Below are 21,536 nucleotides of genomic sequence, written 5' to 3' on the forward strand. Positions count from 1 at the left end.
ACCCACAGCTCATATCATACTGAATGGGGCAAAAACTGGAAGCATTCCCTTTGAAAACCAGCAGAAAACAAAGATGTCCTCTCTCACCACTCCTATTCAACGTAGTATTGGAAGTTCTGGCCAGGGCAATCAGGCAAGAAAAAGAAATAAAGGGTATTAAAGAGGAAGTCAAATTGTCTCCGTTTGCAGACATGATTGTATATTTAGAAAACCCCATCATCTCAGTCCAAAATCTCCTTAAGCTGATAAGCAACTTCAGCAAAGTCTCAGGATACAAAATCAATGTGCAAAAATCACAAGCATTCCTATACACCAATAACAGACAAACAGAGCCAAATCACAAGTGAACTCCCATTCACAAATACTACAAAAAGAATAAAATACCTAAAAATCCAACTTAAAAGGGATGTGAAGGAAATCTTCAAGGAGAAGTACGAAGCGCTCTTCAATGAAATAAAAGAGGTCACAAACAAATGGAAGAACATTCCATGCTCATGAATAGGAAGAATCAATATCATGAAAATGGCCATACTGCCCATGGTAATTTATAGATTCAATGCTATCCCCATCAAGCTACCACTGACTTTCTTCAGAGAATTGGAAGAATACTACTTTAAATTTCAAAAGGAACCAAAAAAGAGCCCACATAGCCAAGATAATCGGAAGTAGAAAGAACAAAACTGGGGACAGCACACTACCTGACTTCAAACTATACTACAAGGCTACTGTAACCAAAACAACATGGTACTAGTGCCAAATAGACATAATTGTAATTTTTAGTATGCAAATTTTACATGCTTTATTAGATTTTCTCCTAAAAATTTCATGTATTTTCTGAGGCTGTTATATGGTGATTTTATTTTTAATTTTAATTTGAAATTCTTCATTGCCAGTGTGGAAATACAACTGATCTTTGTTTCCTGAGAACTTGCTAAAAATCACTTATTAGTTCTAATAGCTTTTTTGTAGATTGTTTTGGATTTTCTACTCAACAATCAGGTCTTTTGCAAATACATTTGTTTCTTCTCCAGTCTGCATCTCTCTCTCTCTCTCTTTTTTTTTTTTGTATTTATTCTTCTCACCTTATTTTGCTGACTAGGGCTTTCACTATGATGCTAAATAGAAATAATGAGACTGAACATTTTTCCCTCATTCTCGATTTTAGCAAGAGTATTAAAGGCTTACCATTATACATGATATTAGCTATATGTATTTCATATATTCACTTTATCAGACTCAGGATTCCTAGTATGCTAATAATTTTTATAATTGATAGATGCTTAATTTTATCAAAAGCATTCGTAAAATATCTGCTGAGATAATTATATGATTTTCTTTTTTATCCTGTTGATGATGGCATTTAGCCTGTTGAAGATTTTCAAATGTTAAACTTATTTTTCATTCCTGGGATAAACCTCACTTGGTCATGATATATTATTTTTTAATTATTGCTGCATTCAATTTACTACAGTTTGAAAAATTTTTGCATTCATGTTCATGAGCATGTTAGTGTGTGGTTTATTTTTTATTACATTTGTCTGACATTAGGGTATGCTGGCTTCATAAAAAGTTGGAAACTGTGATGTTCGCATTGGGAGTTATACCTGATGTATTTCTTCCTAAGGTTGGTAGTTTGTGTCTTTCAAGATATTTGTCATTTCATCCAAGTTATAAAATTTATGTGTGTGAAGTTGTTAATGATCTTCCTTAAAGTTCCGTTACTATTTCTAGGATCTGTAGTAATGTCCGTTTATCACTCCTGATATTGGTAATTTATGTCTTTTTTTTTTTCTGGTATAAAGATTTAATAATTTTATTGCTCTTTTCGTAGAAAACAACTTCTGATTTTATTTAATTCTTATGACTTTCTGTTACCAATGTCATTGGGTTTTTCTCTCATCTGTAGCATTTCCTTCTTTTTGCTTGCTTTGAGTTTGTCTTCTTATTCTAGTTTCTTAAAATGGACAATTGTACTACTGATATTATTGATATTGCCTATCTCATTTTCTAATATAAGCATATAATGCTATATGTTTCCCTCTAAGCCTTTTTTTTTTTTTTTTTTTTTTTTACCTGAATTCCACAATGTTTGACATGTTATGATTTCTGGACAATATTTCCTAATTTTGCTCTATATAACCTATGGTAATTTTTTTTTCACCTTATTTTTTATGTTTTTTTATGTTTTATTATTATTATACTTTAAGTTCTAGGGTACATGTGCATAACGTGCAGGTTTGTTACATATGTATACCTGTGCCATGTTGCTGTGCTGCACCCATCAACTCGTCATTTACATCAGGTATAACTCCCAATGCAATCCCTCCCCCCTCCCCCCTCCCCATGATAGGCCCCGGTGTGTGATGTCCCCCTTCCCGAGTCCAAGTGATCTCATTGTTCAGTTCCCACCTATGAGTGAGAGCCATCGGTGTTTGGGTTTTCTGTTCTTGTGATAGTTTGCTAAGAATGATGATGGTTTCCCAGCTGCATCCCATGTCCCTACAAAGGACACAAACTTCATCCTTTTATGGCTGCATAGTATTCCATGGTGTATATAAGCACATTTTCTTAATCCAATCTGTCATAGTGGACATTTGGGTTTGATTCAAGTCTTTGCTATTGTGAATAGTGCCGCAATAAAAACATACATTATTGCATGTGTCTTTATAGCAGCATGATTTACTTAATCCTTTGGATGCTTACCCAAGTAAATGAGATAGCTGGAGTCATATAATTTTGCATCTAGTTCTAGATCCTTGAGAAATCACCACTGTTTTCCAAGATAGTTGAACTAGTTTACAATCCCACCAACGGCGTAAAAGTGATTTCTTCTCCACATCCTCTCCAGCACCTGTTGTTTCCTGACTTTTTGTGATTGCCATTCTAACTGGTGTGAGATGGTATCTCATTGTGGTTTTGATTTGCGTTTCTCTGATGGCTGGTGATGATGAGCACTTTTCATGTGTCTGTTGGCTATGAATATTTTGCTTTTGAGAAATGTCTGTTCGCTATCCTTTGCCCGCACTTTTTGATGGGGTTGTTTTGTTTTCTTGTAAATTTGTTGCGAGTTCTTTGTAGGTTCTGGATATTAGCCTTTGTCAGATATGAGTAGATTGCGAAATTTTCTCCCATTCTGTAGGTTTGCCTGTTCACTCTGATGGTGGCAGTTTGCTTTTGCTGTGCAGAAGCTCTTTAGTTTGACGAGTCCATACATCAATTTTGGCTTTTGCTGCACCGTTGCGCGGTGTTTTAGACATGAAATCTTTGCCCATGCCTATGTCCTGAATGGTACTACCTAGGTTTTCCTCTAGGGTTTTTATGTTATTAGGTCTAACATTTAAGTCTCTAATCCATCAATTTGTGGTTTAACTTGTCTTTTGATTTCTAGTTTAATTCCATTTTGGGCATTTTTAATTTTTTACCTCTGTTGATGTTTGTGTTAAGTCCCAGAATATGGTCTATCTCAGCAAATATTTCTATCCAACTCTGAGTGTGGAAGTTGAGTCTACCTAATCAGCTACTGAGCTACGAGCTAGTTTTGAATGGTGGGTTTTTATTATTACCTTCAGTGCTCTACAAGTTTCAAATTCTCTGCTGGTAGGTTGCTTTTGCCTTGTTCTTTTTTTTTTTTGAGACGGAGTTTCACTCTTTTTGCCCAGGCTGGAGTGCAATGGCGTGATCCCAGCTCACGGCAACCTCTGTCTCCCGGGTTCAAACGATTCTCCTGCCTCAGCCTCTTGAGTAGCTGGGATTACAAGCATGCACCACCATGCCTGGCTAATTTTTGCATTTTTAGTAGAGACGGGGTTTCTCCATGTTGGTCAGGCTGGTCTTGAACTCCCGACCCCAGGTGATCCACCCACCTCCACCTCCCAAAGTGCTGGGATTACCGGCATGAGCCACCGCGCCCAGCCTGCCTTGTTCTTATACTGTGGGCTGCAGTGCTAGAGGGTGCTTATAAGTATTCCTACCCCTCAGCTTTCTGTATACTTGAGCCATAGAAGGAATCTGTCTATACACTCTTGCTCCTGCTGAATGAGAGACTGCTGCTTCTGGGTTACTTAGTACTGGACTTGTTGTGGGAGCTGGACTATATTCTGTCATTCTGGTCCAGTCTCAGTCTGAGCAGACTTTTGTGAGTCTCAGGGGTGAGTCTTTCTCAACTTAGCTGTTCCTCTTCACTTTAACAACCAAACTCTACCGTGCATTATCACTTAGTCTTGGGCAGGAGTTTCCTGTTTTCCCTGCAGTAGCTTCAGTCTTCTGCTTGGTATCAGTGCAGGATTCTGGGTGCAAGGTAATTTATTCCTCTTTTACCCAGGGTGAAGAATTATTTTTCTGCTATTGTTCCTCTAGTCATAGTGGATCTCTGTATCCTGAGAATGACAGTTTTACTGCCCTTTCCCAAATAGTTTTAAACTTTTGCTTTGTAGAAAAGAAGGGTCTGTAGCATGTTCAGAGGTTCTTAATTGCTTGCTAAGGGCTGCCAGTGAACTCCCACATGCCTCCAGTGGTGTGGTGGGCTGTCTCCAGTCTTTTGCCCTGATCTCAACTTTTCTTCTAAGAACCCAGTGGAGGTCCATGGAAAAGATCTTGCAAGTGAATATGGACTTCCCTTAATGTCTCCTGTCTCTGTTTATTCTAAAGTAACATGTTAGTCCACCTCTGGCATTTTATAATATATTATGTTGTAGATTGATGTTTTTCTTACCTGCCTGTATAATAAGGAAAAAAAAAAATGTTTTTCACCTCTTTCTCCAAGTTCCGCCAAAGGTGAAAGGCTTCTTGTATTTTGTCTGTCCTTGGAAGGGCTTATTCTTTTTCTCTTTGGAATTCAAGTTATTTGGTTGCTTTGAAACCTCAGCTCTCTGATGGACTCAAGAAAGTTGTGATTTTTAGGCTTTTCAGGTTTTTTTCATTGTTAGGGTGTGACTGTTGTTCTTTGGAGCTTTTTATATTTTAAGTGGAAGCATATGCTATAGTAATTCTGACTGTAATTCGTAAATGCTGATTATTAAGCTGTTCATAAGTAATATTAAGACTCACTTGTCCCTAAAATAGTTTCATTGGGTTTTTAAGATTCGAAAGAAAAAAGCCCCACATATCTATTTGCATGTGTAATGTCCATAGGTGTAGGAGATTCCTAAATTGGAATTGGAAAATATTAATAGTTCAGAAACAGCCCTTTCTTAAAGGCTCATGGAGAGGCTCTCTTAAGGAGCCCTTAAGAAAGGACTGTTTCTGGACCAGTACCTGAATATATTACAAAGACTCAGTTATTTAAGTAAGGAACGAAGGTAGTTGTGGGAGGATTGTTGGATATGCAGTGTGGATAATTTGGGAATCTGTATAAGCTACCATCATCCTGGCATCCTGGGGGTGCCTGGAGAAACCTTGTCCTAAAGATCCAAGAAATTTTCCGTAGGGCATCCTTAAGTTTCAGTTGAGAAGGGGAAAGTATATGATAAAGATGTTATTTGTATTAATTAGTAGAAGTCTATGAAGAACCAGGAAAAATGTGGGGGGCACAAACAAGGCTCCAGGGATAATAAGGACAATAAGTTCAGCCACAGTGACTTCACTGTACAACTGCTTAGGAATTTTGGCACAATCATCATCAATCAAGTGCTTGTGGACACTAAGCACTTCTGTCAGCAGCACTGGTGACATCCAAAGAAGACACACAGTTATTAAAACATCTGCATTGGCAGATTCTGGCTTTCAGAAGAAGGCTTCAGAATCTGTTCTTCTGTCAAGCAGTTGAAGACAAGCAGTACTAGCAACTAATTCGTGGACATATTTAAGCATCACTGAGTATTCGGACTGGGGAGATCCCTGGAAAATGCTAAAACTAGTAAAATGGCTGGTCCCAGAGTAATTTTGATTGGTTGTAAAATTTGCTTGTGCACTCAAACTAGTGAGATACAAAGCATGTTTGAGTTTAACAAAGGATTTACACAAAGAATCCAACAATCACCCTGGACTGTGGTTACCTTCAGAACTCAGACTATGTTTTATTTATAAATGCATCCCAGTGTCTAATCCAATACCTGATACTAATTATTTTTTATTAAATGGATGAAGAATGATGATAAACTTGAGGATGTAGCGTGTCACTTTGATAATATTACTCAGATATATTTATTGAATAGTTCCTAATAAAAACATTCTGTAAGGAAGAATACTATATTTCTATCAGCTGCCTTTGTGTTCATACAGGTAAAAAGTTTAAAAGTATATGGATTGTAACATTTCCAAAGATGGCCAAATAATAATGACTGTGGTTTAGAATTTAAACAAACTTTCATACCTGTTTATAGTTAATGGACTGTGGAGTATTTGTTTCAGGTCTAACAGCTCAGGGGGCACTTAAGATTGTAGGATCTTATCAGATGTTTACTGTGGACTCATTTTACTATGGAGGATCCACAGATATGCTTCAGAAATGGGAGCCACAGTTTCTAGGATCAAAAGAAAAATGACTGTCTATAAAAAACAGTGCATTTCTGAATGCACGTTGTAAATAGCAACAAGTATTTTTCTTACTTGGTTACATCTAGGGTAGAAAGTGAGGCTAATTCGATTAGGTATAGTCTAAGAGAGAGGTTGGTACATTACATCTTGCAGACCAACTCTACATTCAGCCTATTTTTGTAAATAAAGTTTTATTGGAAAATAGGCATGTCCATTTGTTTCAGTATGCTACAATAGAAAATTAAGTTGCAATAGAGTCTATGTAGCTCAAAATACCTAAGTTTTTTTTAACTATCTGGTCCTTCAGAGAAAAACTTTGCCCATTCCTGCTCTAAGACAAACCAACCATATTTATGTGTGTTCTTTGTGTATATGTGCATGTGTGTGTGCAGGATTTTGAGTGTTAGAACCTTAATTCGAGTCTCATCACTCAATTACTCACTACTGTGTTTTGCCATAGCCATCCATACTATAAACTTAGCTTTGTAATGGTTCACCATTGTCCTCAGAACACTTAACATAGCTTAGAAGAAACTTCATTATAGGCTCCTGCTGTCATTTGTCATTTGCTACTCTTCATATTTACTCTTTCCTTCAACCACGTTCAAATTTTATAAATTCCTATTTTTTTCTCAAAGCCTCTTTCTTCAGATCCTTATCTTTCTGCCTTCTTACTGTCTTCTTTATTTGCCTTTGTCTTTTATTACTTTTCAATGATCAGCCAAGCACCAGCCTCTCACCCTAAAACTTGCACATCACTGCTCCGTTCCTGTCCATACACACACACACACACACACACACACACAAACAGGCCAGTAAGTAAAGTTCCTCTTGTAACTGAATTAAATAATGACTAATTATCTTTTTAATTTATCATCATAATTAGGTATTTATTGTCATTGTTTTTATTGATTTAAAAATATTCTGTAATTCTCCACTCTGCTAGATTCTGTGTTTGGTCTATCAAAATAGGAGCCATATCCTGCTCATGTTTTAATCTTCTAACCTAGAGTTCTGATATTGTATATAGTCAACAAACGCTATTGCATGAACAAATAAATGTATTAATAGCAGGATATGAACTTTGTGAAGGGTAAGATTAAATAGGAATCAAAGTTAATAGCCTAGAGGTAAAGTGACCATTCATTCTAGTATACCTGGGTCAATTCTGGTTTATACCTATGGTCCTAATACAACTATTATCCTTGTTACAAAAAAAAAAAAAAAAAAAAAAAAAAAAAAAAAAAAAAAGCCTTAGTTTGGATGTTAAATCACTTGATTATCCATATCTCAAGTTAATTTTTGTGTGTGATAGGAATGACTTTTGAAGAAAATAGTTTGTTAATCATGATCTGGGTCAATGAAAGACATTTTCTTTCCATATTGACTAAAAATTCTAAATTTGAAAGACCAGAGAAACATGAGTTGCATGTAGAAGTCAGAGGAGCTGTGTGCAAAGGGACATTGTGGGATTTGGGAGAAGCAGTGCTGATCTAGAGTCCCAAACAGTCTCTCACATAGTCATCGGGAAGTAGTGTTATCCCTATTTTAGTGAAGAGTTAGGTAACTTTCAATTTTTGATAAAGATGGAGGAAATAGAACTACTGAACAAGGGTTTTTGCATATTTGCCTGTGTTGAGAAGAGATGTCATGGGCAGCAATTTGCAATTTTATGGAGAGCACCAGCAGTAGTCAAAGTGTAAGTGCTCCCACTGCCTTGAGTACAGAGGTCATCTCCAGTGGTCTGGTATCCATGGCTGCAGTTTTTCTGGAGGAAAAGTAAGATGTTCACTGCATATGCCATAAAATAATTGAGACAGACTTTGCAGAGAGGATTTGGGAATGTGGCCCAGTGAATCTTATATAATAAGATTTGAGTTAATTGATCTGCAAATTAGGGTCTGAATGTTAACATGACCTGATAATTACACACATGATAATGGCATGAGACATTCAAGTGACATACTTATAAATAAAGAGAAAATTAGTGATTCTTAACATTTCACAACAGATTCTGCCTCACAATGTGCTCTTTCAGAGAACTTTAACATGATTTTTAATTATTACCATGAATAAAAGTTCAAGATGTTATCATGCATCTGATCAAATATTAATAAATGTGCTTGGAGAGAGTGAATGTCTATCAGCAAAACAGAGGGAAAATGTCATTTTTAGCTAGCAGAGGAACTTAGTAGAAAAATACTAAGTTTTCTACTCAGAAAACTTAATTATTAATAATAAAACTTATTAAGAAAAGCGGTGGAGATGGCTCTAGGAGGCAGATGAGAGAGATAGTTTTTTACAACTACAGTTGACTGAAATGAAAATGCCTAGCTTTGTTCCTCTATGGCAAAGGCTCAGGACCTATCAATTTTGTCAGTACCTGAATACAATTTTGTTGGCGGACTTTAATTACATAGGCTAGACAGCTTGCAAGGGGAAAAAAAAAGTCGAGAATCTCTATTCTGGGGTAAATTTCCTAGCAGTGTGTGAGAGGTGTACGCAGAAATCCTGTTGACAAAATATTTTGTGCAAGTGCCTCCCACACACAGCTTTAAAATGTTACCCCTATGTGTTTTCCATTCCTGCTGCTATTCAAATAACAAATGTCTGCAGTGTTTTAATCTGTTTCTTTCTCTTCCTTGCCCCATGACTCCTCCAAGAAACATTAGCAACTATTGCATTCATCTCCTTATGTCATTTCATGTAATTTTAAAATGATTTTAAAATTAAATTGAGTCCTATTTTTCTAAGAAGTTATCTAGAAGGTGAGTTAAATAAAATGAACTATGAACACTTCACTGTAGTATAATATGCTTTTTAAGGTGTTGAAATTCACATTTTCATTGAAATAGTTATAAACTTTCTGTATTATAAATGTTTTCAAGAAGCACTGAAGAAACACATAGCTTGAGATTGTAAAGTGACTGCAATGCTTCTTCTGCAAGGATCTGAACATTTAAATGTTGCCATCCTTGTCAGTGACACCAACATTTTACTCTCTTCCCCCGTTAAGTGGACCATCATGTTAGTCTGTGTATACTCTCACTTCTGGAATTTATCTGAAAACTGTTATCTGAGAGCATGCTTGTTCTTAGTAGCAGCCCTTGCAAATGTAGTAACAGAGAAATTCAGGTCATTCATTGACTCACCATTCACCCAATAAACTTTTATTGAACACTTGTGGTGTACATATTAGAAGTGTATGATATTGAGAAACGAGCATGTGAGTGGGAAGTAAATAGTCTATAGGTTCAGGAAGACTTGGCATGGAATCCTATTTCTGCTCTTGCTTGCAATGTGGCTTTTGGTGATATATTTAACCTAACTGCATTTCAGCTTCTTTGTATCTCATCTTTATATATGTGATTATAAAGATTGGAAATATCATATAGATAGATCCTAAGATATGGGAGATGCTCATCTTAGGAAATTACTTTCTTCTTTTTCTTTGTGGAAAGATCTATAATAAATTTTAGGAAAAAAAGGGAATGGCATAGTAAGAAGTGCAGTCTTGTATTAATAAGTATCTGGATTTCAATTCACATTCTAGCACTTTGGGGTCCAGTGGAGTGTCAAAATACCTAGTGCTATCTTAGTAGTACAGAGAAAAGTGTCGATTTTTAAAATTTGGTCTGCAATCAGTCACGTTCCTCTAATAAGGGAGTCAGTGTTATATATCCAACACAATTTAGCTATAAAGCTCAGTCAGGTGCAGTAATTTAAATGGTGTCATTAGATCCATGGTTCTCAAATTTTAATGCACATTAGAATCACTGGTAGAGTTTTAAAAATACAGATTGCTGAATGTCACCTCCAGAGGTTCTGCTTCAGTAGGTCTAGGGGCTGAGAACTTGCATTTTAAATAAATTCATCAGGTGATGCTGATGATGCTGGCTGGGATACCACATTTTGAAAACTTCTGTTTTAGGTGATGCTCAGTCTTCAACGAAAATTTCTCTTTGTCTTTTATTTCCTCTTACCGTTCAACTCTCTGGACACCCAATTTATTTTAATAAAATTTTGTATCTACCATTGACAAGAATATAAGCATATTTGGATAATTCTGAATATGTGTCTTAACATTTACTTGTTGCTATAGGTATCACGCATGTCAACATAGTTAAGATAGGCACTGATAAAAATGTAAGATGGGCTGAGCACAGTGGCTCACACCTGTAATTGCAGCACTTTGGGAGGCTGAGGTGGATGGATCACTTGAGGCCAGGAGTTCTAGACCAGCCTGGCCAACATGGTGAAATGCATTCTCTATAAAAAATGCAAAAATTAGACAGGTGTGGTGGCGCATGCTTGTAGTCCCAGCTACTTGGGAGGCTGAGGCACAAGAATTGCTTGAACCTGGGAGGTTGAGGTTGCAGTGAGCTGAGATTGTACCATTGAACTCCAGCCTGGGGAACAGAGTGAGGCTCTGTCTCAAAAAACAACAACAAACAAACAAAAACCATAAAAATTGCACTCAAAGAACTTGAGTTATTTAGAATATTAACATATTTATAACTCTTGTCAGTTGACATTATTATATTTTTTGCCCTTTGAGTAATATTATGGACTCACAGCATTTCAAAGGTTTAACTCTGCCCAATGAACTCTAACAATTATCTTTGTTTTTATTTTTTAAGTTAGGACCATAGTCCTCTTTAGCACGATTTCAGCTATCTTCGAAAGCAGTCTTGCAGTCTAGCATCAAGTTATTCCAGGCACAACTTGATTTTCCGTGTCTAAAACATGGACCCTAACTATTCACATTATTCACTGTTAGTGAATAATAGTATTAGAAAGATAGATTTTATATTTTAGGAGTATATATTAGATTAACTAATAGAGCTGGGAACATTTATTAAAATTCATGAATTCATATTAATATATCTAATTTATTAAATTATTTTAACTTTAAAGTCATTTGTTCTATTTTTAAAATGTGGTGATTTTTGCTTTTTAAATATAAACTACCATCTCTTTCGCAACTTTTAATCAATTTTGTATACTATGCTGTATTATATTATTGCAAATAATATTGCTAATTTAGAATATTACCATTTTTCATTCAATCTAAGATGCTACATATTGCATCACTAAGAAAAAAGCAATGCTTTTTGAATATCTATATTCAAAAACTGAATAGTGACTTTTGCCTCATAGCATACACAAACATCAGTTTAAGTGTGTTGTAGACCAAACTATGAAAGGTAAAACAATAGGTTTCCAGAAGATATAACCTTCATATCTTAAAGCAGAAAAAATATTTATTAGGCAGAATATAAAAGCTTTAACCGTAAGAGAACATTAATAAACTAGACTACCTTAAAAATAGGATCACCATTAAGAAAGTGAAAAGATGGTCCACAGAGTAGGAGAAATTATCTATATTACATGTTACTGAAAAGCATTTATATCCAGAATATACAACGACTTTTCCAAATCAATAAAGAAAAAGGCACAGTTCAATTTTAAAATTAATAAATGGGCAAAAGGCTTCAACAATCACTTCATCAAAGAGGTTATCTGAATTGCCACCAATATAAATATAAAATAGTATGACTCATTCATAATCAGGCAAATGCAACAGTAAGTCACAGTGAAAATGTACTTCATACCCATAAGAATGGCTAAAATAAAATGTGCTGAAATAGCCAATATTGTTGTATGTGTAGAGCTGCTGGAATTTTCATGCACTGGTGGTGGGTGCCTGATTTGTACAAGCACTTTGTAAAAGTGTTTGGTAATACTGTTATGCACATCCTATGACTTAGTAATTCTACTCCTATGTATAAACCCAATAGAAACTCGTGCATATGTGCACCAAAAGCCATAATGAGAATGTTTATATAAGTATTATTCTTAATTTCTAAGGTCTGGAAAGAGTCCAGTATCAACTAACGGTAAATTGGGTAAATACATTGTGATATATTTATACTATGAAATATCAAACAAAGAAAATTAATGAATTACTGCTACATAAAGCAACCCAGATGAATTTAATAAATGTGTTTTTTTCTAAAGACTCCAAATACAAAATAATATATACTATGTGACATTATTTATATAAATTTAAGAAAACAAAAAAACCGAATCTGGTGGTGAAAGTTAAATTACTTTTGGGGAAGGAAAAGGGTAGTGGCTAGGAGGGGGCACAAGGGGGCACTCTGGGTTTCTGCAGATATTCTGTTTCTTGACTTGATTGCAAGCCTGCGTTCACTATTTGTAATAGCTCATCAAGCTGTATCCTTTATTTTATGTACCTTTGGTTTATACTTCAATGAAAACTTTTTTTTTATTGAAAAACTGTATGCAAAAAGTTATATGGGAACAGCATAGAATAAAAATGGCTGTATCTGACTTGGCACATCAAAAAAAGCATCTCAGAGGGAAGACTTGAAGTCAGACTATATCATTGATATATTCAAAGACAAGTGAAGAAATCCTTCTTTAGTGGGTTAAAGAAGTAAGTGCTTTATGTTTGTCATAACAAAAACAACTCAGAAATGTACATATCACAATAACATCATCAAGAATTCTGGCTAACTCAGCTCTTGCTGTCCTTAAGGTGTGCTTTTTGTCCTTCTGGCTGAAAGATGGCTGTTGCTTCTGTGAGGATTTAGCCAAAGTCACAGGAATGGAGAAGGAAAGAGGAAAAAGTTGCCCAGCAATCTTATCCTATGCTTTATTGACTGTAGCTGTGTCACCCCTAGGTTCAGGGAAACCTGGGATGACAAAATAGAGGGAGGCAAGGAAAAGTGGTTTGAAATGGGTGGTGAGCGAGCCAACCTATGTGACTTGCCATAGACTTGAACAGTTTATCTGCCAAATATGCTTTCGGAGTGTACAAAAATGAAAAGGAAAAAATTATATGCAAGTGTAGGTTTTTGCCACCATATGCTTTCTCTACCATAAATAAGGTCACATGTTTCCAGAAACTTTCCCTTTCTCTTCTCATATTGGAGGATTTAAGGTACACTGACTATACTTCATGTTATGGCGGTTCTCAAGGAATGAAGAACCATGAAGACATTTGCTGCTTAGGTATTTAATTAGGAAGCAGAAAGCAGAGTATCTGAGCTTGTATATTAACAATGAGGTCCAATTATTTTCCTCCTGGTTGTTCTTCTTTGGCATAGGTGAGATGATGGGAAAAATGTTTAATTTGGCATCAGTTTTCCAAAGCATTCAGTAGATAGACATCCAAACTTAAAATTTCCTTAAGAAAGCAAGAAAAGGCCGCGCGGTAGCTCACGCCTGTAATCCCAGCACTTTGGGAGGCCGAGGCGGGTGGATCACGAGGACAGAAGATCGAGACCATCCTGGCTAACATGGTGAAACCCCGTCTCTACTAAAAATATATATATATATAAAAATAGCTGGGTGTGGTGGCAGGCGCCTGTAGTCCCAGCTACTCGGGAGGCTGAGGCTGGAGAATGGCGTGAATCCGGGAGGTACAGCTTGCAATGAGCCAAGACAGTGCCACTGCACTCTAGTCTGGGCAACAGAGCTAGACTCCCTCTCAAAAAAAAAAAAAAAAAAAAAAAAAGCAGGAAAAGAAAAAATATGTCAGTAACTTTAGAAAAAAACAAACTTATCTTTTGGTCCATTTACATTCAGTACAACAGAATGAAGAATCTGTCAATTCTTGAATTAGTGGAAACTGGTCAATCATTTATGCAACAAATAATTATTGTGCGCCCATTATGATGATTCCGGAATTAGGCAAGTTGCATAGTTAGTAAATTCTTAAATTTAAATCAAACTTTTTTTTGACTGTAGATCCAATGGTCTTTCTATTCTGTGAGTTGTTTGGAATGATCTTGATTCCTATAATGATCCTAATAGTTGATGCATCTACCCATCTGCCCAATTGTCCAACTAAGTGGCCAGTTAATACTAACAATGCACAAAAATGATATATTTGATATAATTTTACATTATTTTATATCAGCCTCAGTCATTGTCAGTAGATTCTAACATATTAACTATTAACTAATTGTAAAAGGGAAAAATTCTCATGCAGACAATTTTCTGATTTTTCCCTGGGGGTGGGAGCTCACTGGATTAAAGAATTTAGATGTAATTTCTAGCTCAAAGTTCTACCGACATAGGTGTGGGGGTCTGTATATAACTGGGGCAATCTGGTGTTTTGAAACATCATTTTAGAAAAAATTAAGAAAACCTTTAAACATTACATTCTTATGGTTAAAAAAAAAATAACAAAAGGAAAGAACAAAGTTTCCAGAAATGCCATACACACATCACTTGCTTTTCTAGGCTTAACTACTCTTAAACTGTTTCTTAATCAGGATTGGTATGAGCAACATGTAAGAAATGATGTTGTTCAGGGAGGTAGAACTCCCATTTAGCTTCATATATTGAATTAATTTTCTTGGCATTCTTACATTGTTTGAGAACTTTTTAACTTTTCCTAAATTCACAGTTAAGGCAAAACTGTTTCAACTGCCACTAAAAACATAACCTTAAACAAAATAAAGTACTATTCAGTATATACTTAAAATAGAATTATTTTGTTCTAAAATGTTGGTAATTTTATGGCAGTGACTCAAAGCAAAATTAGGCAAAGAGCTCATTGGTGGGTCTCTTTGCTTGGGTGAACCTGAGGCAGCACATGCATTACCCATGAACATGTGGAACATTGAGACTGAATTATAGTTTTGCCTGTACACTGTATGGAATATGTTCTTTTACTGATCTTGAGCAACTGAGAAACACTTAATGACAACACTTAGCAATTAAATGGGATGGGCTTTTTCTTCCTTACCATTTAAAGTTGGAGAAAAAATATATGGTTTACCTTTCAGTCATGGAAATGAGTCCATATGTGTGAAAGGGAAGCAAAGACACAGAGTTTCCTGCGGCTCTTTCAAGTATAACCTACCTTAAAAATAAATATAATTATTTGTCTGGAAAAGTAAAACTAATTTGTACACATTTTACTGTGTGTCAGTGATCCATTGCAGAGGATGGAAAATCCCTTCTAATGGCTCATGAAACTTGTCACAGGTAGGTGGTATTCGATGACTCACAAAAGAGGAACTGTGGTGCAGATTAATTATTTTTTTGGCTATAAAATGATACTGGTTTATTTTGCATTAATAATGGGAAAGTTAATAAATGTCATTCAAGTCATTAAACCTAAAATTTCTGATGCTGTTGAAAATTGTAATCCAAGAATATTTTGAGAGCATAAACATTTATGGTAATCTACCATAATTATTAATATTCGTGTCCTTAATATAATCTACTATTAATTGCTAATATTCTTCAGAAAATCTATTCATCAAGAAATAAATAACTGGTTTCATTGTTTCACTCAATAAGGGAATAATCTCAACATTGACACTTAATACTAGAGTTTCCATCCCACACATAATTATCATACCATAAAATAGTTTTAAAATACACCATTAACCAGGCCAAGTGTGGGCAAGGGTGTTGGAAAATGGGCATCTTCATATATTGCTTGTGGGAGTAAACCGGTACAACATTCCCAGAAAGAAACACATATCAAAAGATGACACACTACTTGAACCAAAATCTAATTCTAGAAATCTGTCCCAAGGAATTAATCAGACAAATAAGTATATTCATTGCAATAGTATTTTAATAGAATAAATAAAATAATTAAAATTTCCTACAAGATGATTTTAAAGATGTTAATACTAATCTGGACCACAAATTTTCATAATTTAAGTTTCACAAATTTATGTTGTTGATATGGAAAATGTTCATATTATGCTGCTAAAGGGAAAATGAAGTTACAGAAAACTATGTGGTATATATAACTCTACTTTTGTAAAAATAAGTATACTTATTTATAGTTAGACATATATGTAAATATGCAGTCATTATTATAGAGATAGCCAGTTATCATTGTATTAGATATATTAGATGCAAATGAATAGAAAAGATAAAAACTATTATGATGTTAAAATAGTCATCCCTCTTATAAAGAATTATTTAAAAAATTATCTTCCTTTTGCTGTTCTCTGTATTTATCTTTTTTCTACAATACATACAAATGCTTGTTTGTATAGTGAGAATTAAAATAAATCAATGACTAGCCTATATTTCATTAATTTCTCTACTCTCCCTCTTGGATGGCTCTGTCTTCTTGATAGACTGTGAGGGCAGAAAGAACAATCTAAGCAGGAGGCTGCCCATATCACACCTGCCCTTTTCTACCAAGCATAAGGAACCAATCTATGAAGATTTCTGTCTATCTGTTTCTCCCCATTTATACATGCATAAAATCAATTTTTTTGACTAAAGTGAGTAGGAAGACAATTGGACCTCTTATTAGCAGCTCCCTAATTTCTCTCTGATTTTCCTCCTTCATCGACTGGTTGAGTTTTCTCTCCTTCCGGGTTTGAAAGCTGTTCTTTCACTTCGAAACGTCTTTATCCATTCAAAGTATAGGCATTCAAGGTTTGAACCTGGGGCATTAGCAAGCCACATTCTTCACCTGTAGGTTTAGGATGTCCTGAGAAATTTCTTGCTTCTTCCCACTTTCTCACCCTTTTGGGTAATGTTAGAAGAGACTGACCAGGCCCAAGGTTCTGATGGCTCCACCCACAAAGTATCTGAGAGAATCTCGCAAGTGACTGGGCAAAGCATTGTAAGGGGATTTTTTCCCCCATTTTTGATGTTATACCCGTCCAATCTATGGAATATCACAGACTCTACTTCTGTGCCAATTTAAAATGAGGATACAGAAAATGAAGGCAAAGGGAAACTGTGTAAGTCAGTGGTTAATAACATGAGCTGTTGTGTTAGACTTACCTGGGTTTGAATTTTAACTCTTTCATTTACTGGTGAGGGATGCTGAGGCAACTCACTTAAGCTCCCTGAACCTCAGTTTTCCATGTGTAATATTGGTATATCTATTATATTATTAATATGAAGATAAAATAGATGATATATATATAAATAAACTAGAGTAAAATTTGATATATAGCAATAGTACCTGTGCTAGCTTATGATGGCAATGATCATCTATGTTTATTTCATCATGATTATCAGATGGAGTCCATCTGAGGAAAAAGGGAAGGCAGAGAAGTTGGGTTAGAAAATGCAACAGCAGCAACTACTGTTATTCATATATTTGTGTAATTATAGTAGCTGTTTCATATTTCCATGTGTAATATTTACCATTCACAGTTTATAAATCTGGTTATACTACATTTATAAGTTCCATTTCTAGTTCAAGGGTGAAACAAAACAAAATAAGAAAGATACCCAACACTAGTTTCTATATAAAGGATTAGGCTGCTTGTTACGAACTGGGGCAACTGCATCTGAATTCAGTTTCCTTCTAGTTTTCGTTGGCATCTTCTTAATAGATCTTCCCTTCCACTTTCTCTACTTTTACCTCTTAAGATGAGAGTTAATGGCTAAGAACCCCCAAATAATATTTTATTTAATTTAGGTGATAAATAGGAATGCAACATTAGCCTATATTTTCTTATCTTGGTCCAAAGGTTTCATTCCTAAAGTTGGGCTTATCTTTTCCTTACATGTTCATTTCTTAGTTCTTTTTTTGTATTTGGTATCATTCTTCTTTCATTTTCCCTATGCTAGAATCTTCTCTCTTTTTGAGAGATCTTGACATTAGTAGCTGTGCGATTTAGGCCAGGATGCTTCAGGGTACACAGTCTATTGTTATTCACTATTAGGAGTTCCTAAAATATCTCTGAAAATTTCCCAAAGAAAATATAATCTATATATGCAAGAGATAAATTTTTGTAATATAATTGAGTGTAGTCTTCTGTATCATTAAGAATTGAAACTGTTTGGGCTTTCTATTGGGTATAGTAAAAAATATATATCTTTCAAGAATTTTGTATACATTTACTGAATTTTAAAATACATTTTATTGCAAATATTTATACCTCTGTGTTTTGTTTCATGTTGGTGAAAAATAGGCAAAGATAAACACAGATTTAATATGATTTATTTTTCCCAGAGGACTTGGCCCTAGCAATTACAAAATGTAAGGCAGTTTAATTCATACAGTTTTTATATATTTCACTGACCATTCCAATCTTTTGTTTTCCTGCAAAATGAAGCCATTTAAGGGATACTCACTGTAGTAGTTTCCTGCCTTAACAAGTTATCACAAACTGGGTGGTTTAGAACAGCAGAAATCTATTCTCTCCAGTTCTGGAGATTAAACATCTGAAATCAAAATATCACAGGGCCATTCTCCTTCTGAAAGCTCTAGGCAAGAATCTCTCCTCGCCTTTTCCTAGCTTTTAGTGTTGTCGGCAATCCTCGCAGTTCCTTGGCTTGTAGCCAAATCACTCAAATTTCTGCCTCTGTCTGTACACGGCCTTCTTTCTGTGTCTGTCTGTATTTCTGAAGCTCTGTTTCCTTGAAAGGAAATCAGATTTAGGTCCACCATAATCCAGCATGATCTAATTTTACCTTGATTACATCTGCAAACACCCAGTCTCCAAATAAAGTCACATTTACAGGTACTGGGGTTTAGGAGTTGAATGTATTTTGTCAGGGGGAGGCACAATGCAACCAGCAACACTCACAAAGCTCTTAATAACTATATTGTAGAACTTAACTTGTAATTACTAGTTTAAATGGTGTCTACCTCTCTTTCATTTTCTCACCATGCCCTTCTGCTCAACACTGAAGGTCAAGGTCTATTTCTTTATTTTCTTTATTTTCTGTATGTCTGCCTTTATAGCTAGCACACTGCCTGAACATATTCCTTAAATGAATATAAATGGAATGGAGAATATAAAGAAGGGAGACAATGAATATGTGAAAGTTATGAAAGAAGAAAGAGTTGGTCTGTAACAGATTTGCAAACCTTGCTGGTCATCAGCTGATTGGTAACTTTTGGGAATTTGTGAGTTTCTCCCTGAGAAACTAATTCATTGAATAATCATGCAACCCAGAAATCTCTATTATAGACAACTTGTTTAGATGGTTCTATTTTTTGGTCAAGAATAGGAAACAGGCTGGGAGCGGTGGGTCACGCGTCCAATTCCAGCACTTTGGGAGGCCGAGGCCAGCAGATCGCCTGAGGTCAGGAGTTCGAGACCTGGTCAGCATGGCAAAAACTGTCTCTACTAAAAATACAAAATTAGCCGGGTATGGTGGCGTGTGCCTGTAGTCCCAGCCAGTTGGAGAAGCTGAGGCAGGAGAATTGCTTGAACCCGGGAGGCAGAGGTTGCAGTGACCCGAGATTGTGCCACTGCACTCCAGCCTGGTGACAGAGTGAGACTCCATAAAAAAAATAAAAAAATAAAAAAAATAAAAAAAAGAATAGAAAACTTTTGATGCTTGAAAATGACCGTGGAACCATACAGGGAATGGTTTCTCATGACAGTGAAAGCTGTTTCACCTTAGCAAGTCATTTAATTATTCTGAACTTGTTTCTTCAGTGGTAAAATGAGTGCTAATCAGTTCTAAAATTCTAATTTTTCTGTTTAAGGTCATTACCTCTAAAAATGCGTGGGCATTGTAGAATTTCTTTCTTTTGTCTTCATAGAAGAGATCATATATTTGAAATAATTCTCAGTATCATCATTCTAAGATTGTAAGAAAGGTCCGTGGTTGGTTATTTGTAAGTATTGGAACAAAGATAACTTCCTCCTACTACCTGTCCCTATATTTCACATTTATATAGTGAACAAATATTGCTTTTATAATGAAGGGATATTAATGCATATTCTGTTTTTGTTTAACAAACAAAAGTTAAATATCAAGAAACAAAATGCAATAAGTCAAGTGTTACTATAAAAACTAAAGGAAAAATCTGCAAAAGGAAAGGAGAAGCAAATATAAGTGCATGTACAGTTCAAAAAAAAGGAACAAAGTTAATATAAAAGTAGAGAGGGTATTAGGCTTTTAATGTCAATATTCTTGGCCTCTCTTCTAATTTTATATTTTGTCAAGGTCTTTGAATGTTTTTTGCTATAAAATGGCATTTTCTCTTAAGATTTCTAAGCTGAAGTTGGTTTAAATTCAGAGTATGCTGAATTTGTCTAACCCACAGATTGAATAAAATAATAAAACTGTCATATTGGGGGTGACATTGTCAACAGCATTGTCAGAAAAGTGGGTGTTCACAGAAGAAGAAACAAATATAAGAAAACTCGGATAAATGGAATTGCCTATACTTTATTCTTTTTAAAGGCATAAATGGAAAATATTTGTACATCAGGTACATAATCTGTGCATTTATAGATATATATCTATATACTGATACTTGAAGACCTTGCAATAAGAATTTAGTGTTGCTGTTTTAAATTCAAATTTCAAATTTTATTCTTTAGATGAAATCAAAATCCAAGAAAAATGACACTGGGGAATGGGTTGACAGAAAAGCCAATTTGACATCTGACAGTTTTATTATTTCCCCTGATTTTCTAGGAGGCTTTACCTTCAGAGGAAAAGTCAAACAAAACAACTTCAGAATGAATGGAAGAATTTATCTTTGCGAATTCATGGAGAGTCCTTTAGTAGTCAGACCACTCATACAAAAATTATTGTGGGCTTAATTTTGATTTTTAGGAAAATAGATCAGTCAGATGGTGTGAATAATTGAGATCATGTCTTAAATTATATAACAATTATTTTAAAAAGAAGATCATCTCATAGGTGGGAATTAAACAATGAGAACACTTGGACACAGGAAGGGGAACATCACACACTGGGGCCTGTTGTGGGGTGGGGGATGGGGGGAGGGATAGCATTAGGAGATATACCTAATGCAAATGATGAGTTGATGGGTGCAGCACACCAACATGGCACATGTATACATATGTAACAAACCTGCATGTTGTGTACATGTACTCTAGAACTTAAAGTATAATAAAAATTAATAAAAGAAATAAAAGAAGATCATCTCAATTATAAGCTTAAATTGATTCATATATTGAGAAAATTACTTACCTTTACTTCACTCATCATGTTATCTTCTTAATGTTTGTGAGTAGATTCTCATCTCATATTAGCAATCCTCACTACAGACCAAGAAGGATTATAGAAGAAGTTAGAGAGTTTCCTTAAAAATA

General features: G+C 35.2%; 1 long non-coding RNA gene across 1 annotated transcript in view; it reads right to left on the reverse strand.

Annotated features, from left to right (window-relative positions):
• Positions 1-21,154, reverse strand: part of LOC103877587 — a 34,689-nt gene extending 13,535 nt beyond the window's left edge. The window contains exons 1-2 of the long non-coding RNA XR_002517046.2: positions 19,960-21,154; positions 17,465-17,531 (exon numbers count right to left, since the gene is read on the reverse strand). This is a non-coding gene — a long non-coding RNA (uncharacterized LOC103877587). The remainder of the gene's footprint in view (positions 1-17,464; positions 17,532-19,959) is intronic.
• Between the last annotated feature and the right edge of the window lie 382 nt (positions 21,155-21,536).

The sequence above is a fragment of the Papio anubis genome, chromosome 12 (assembly GCF_008728515.1).
Source record: "Papio anubis isolate 15944 chromosome 12, Panubis1.0, whole genome shotgun sequence".
NCBI classification, from domain to species: Eukaryota; Metazoa; Chordata; class Mammalia; order Primates; family Cercopithecidae; genus Papio; species Papio anubis.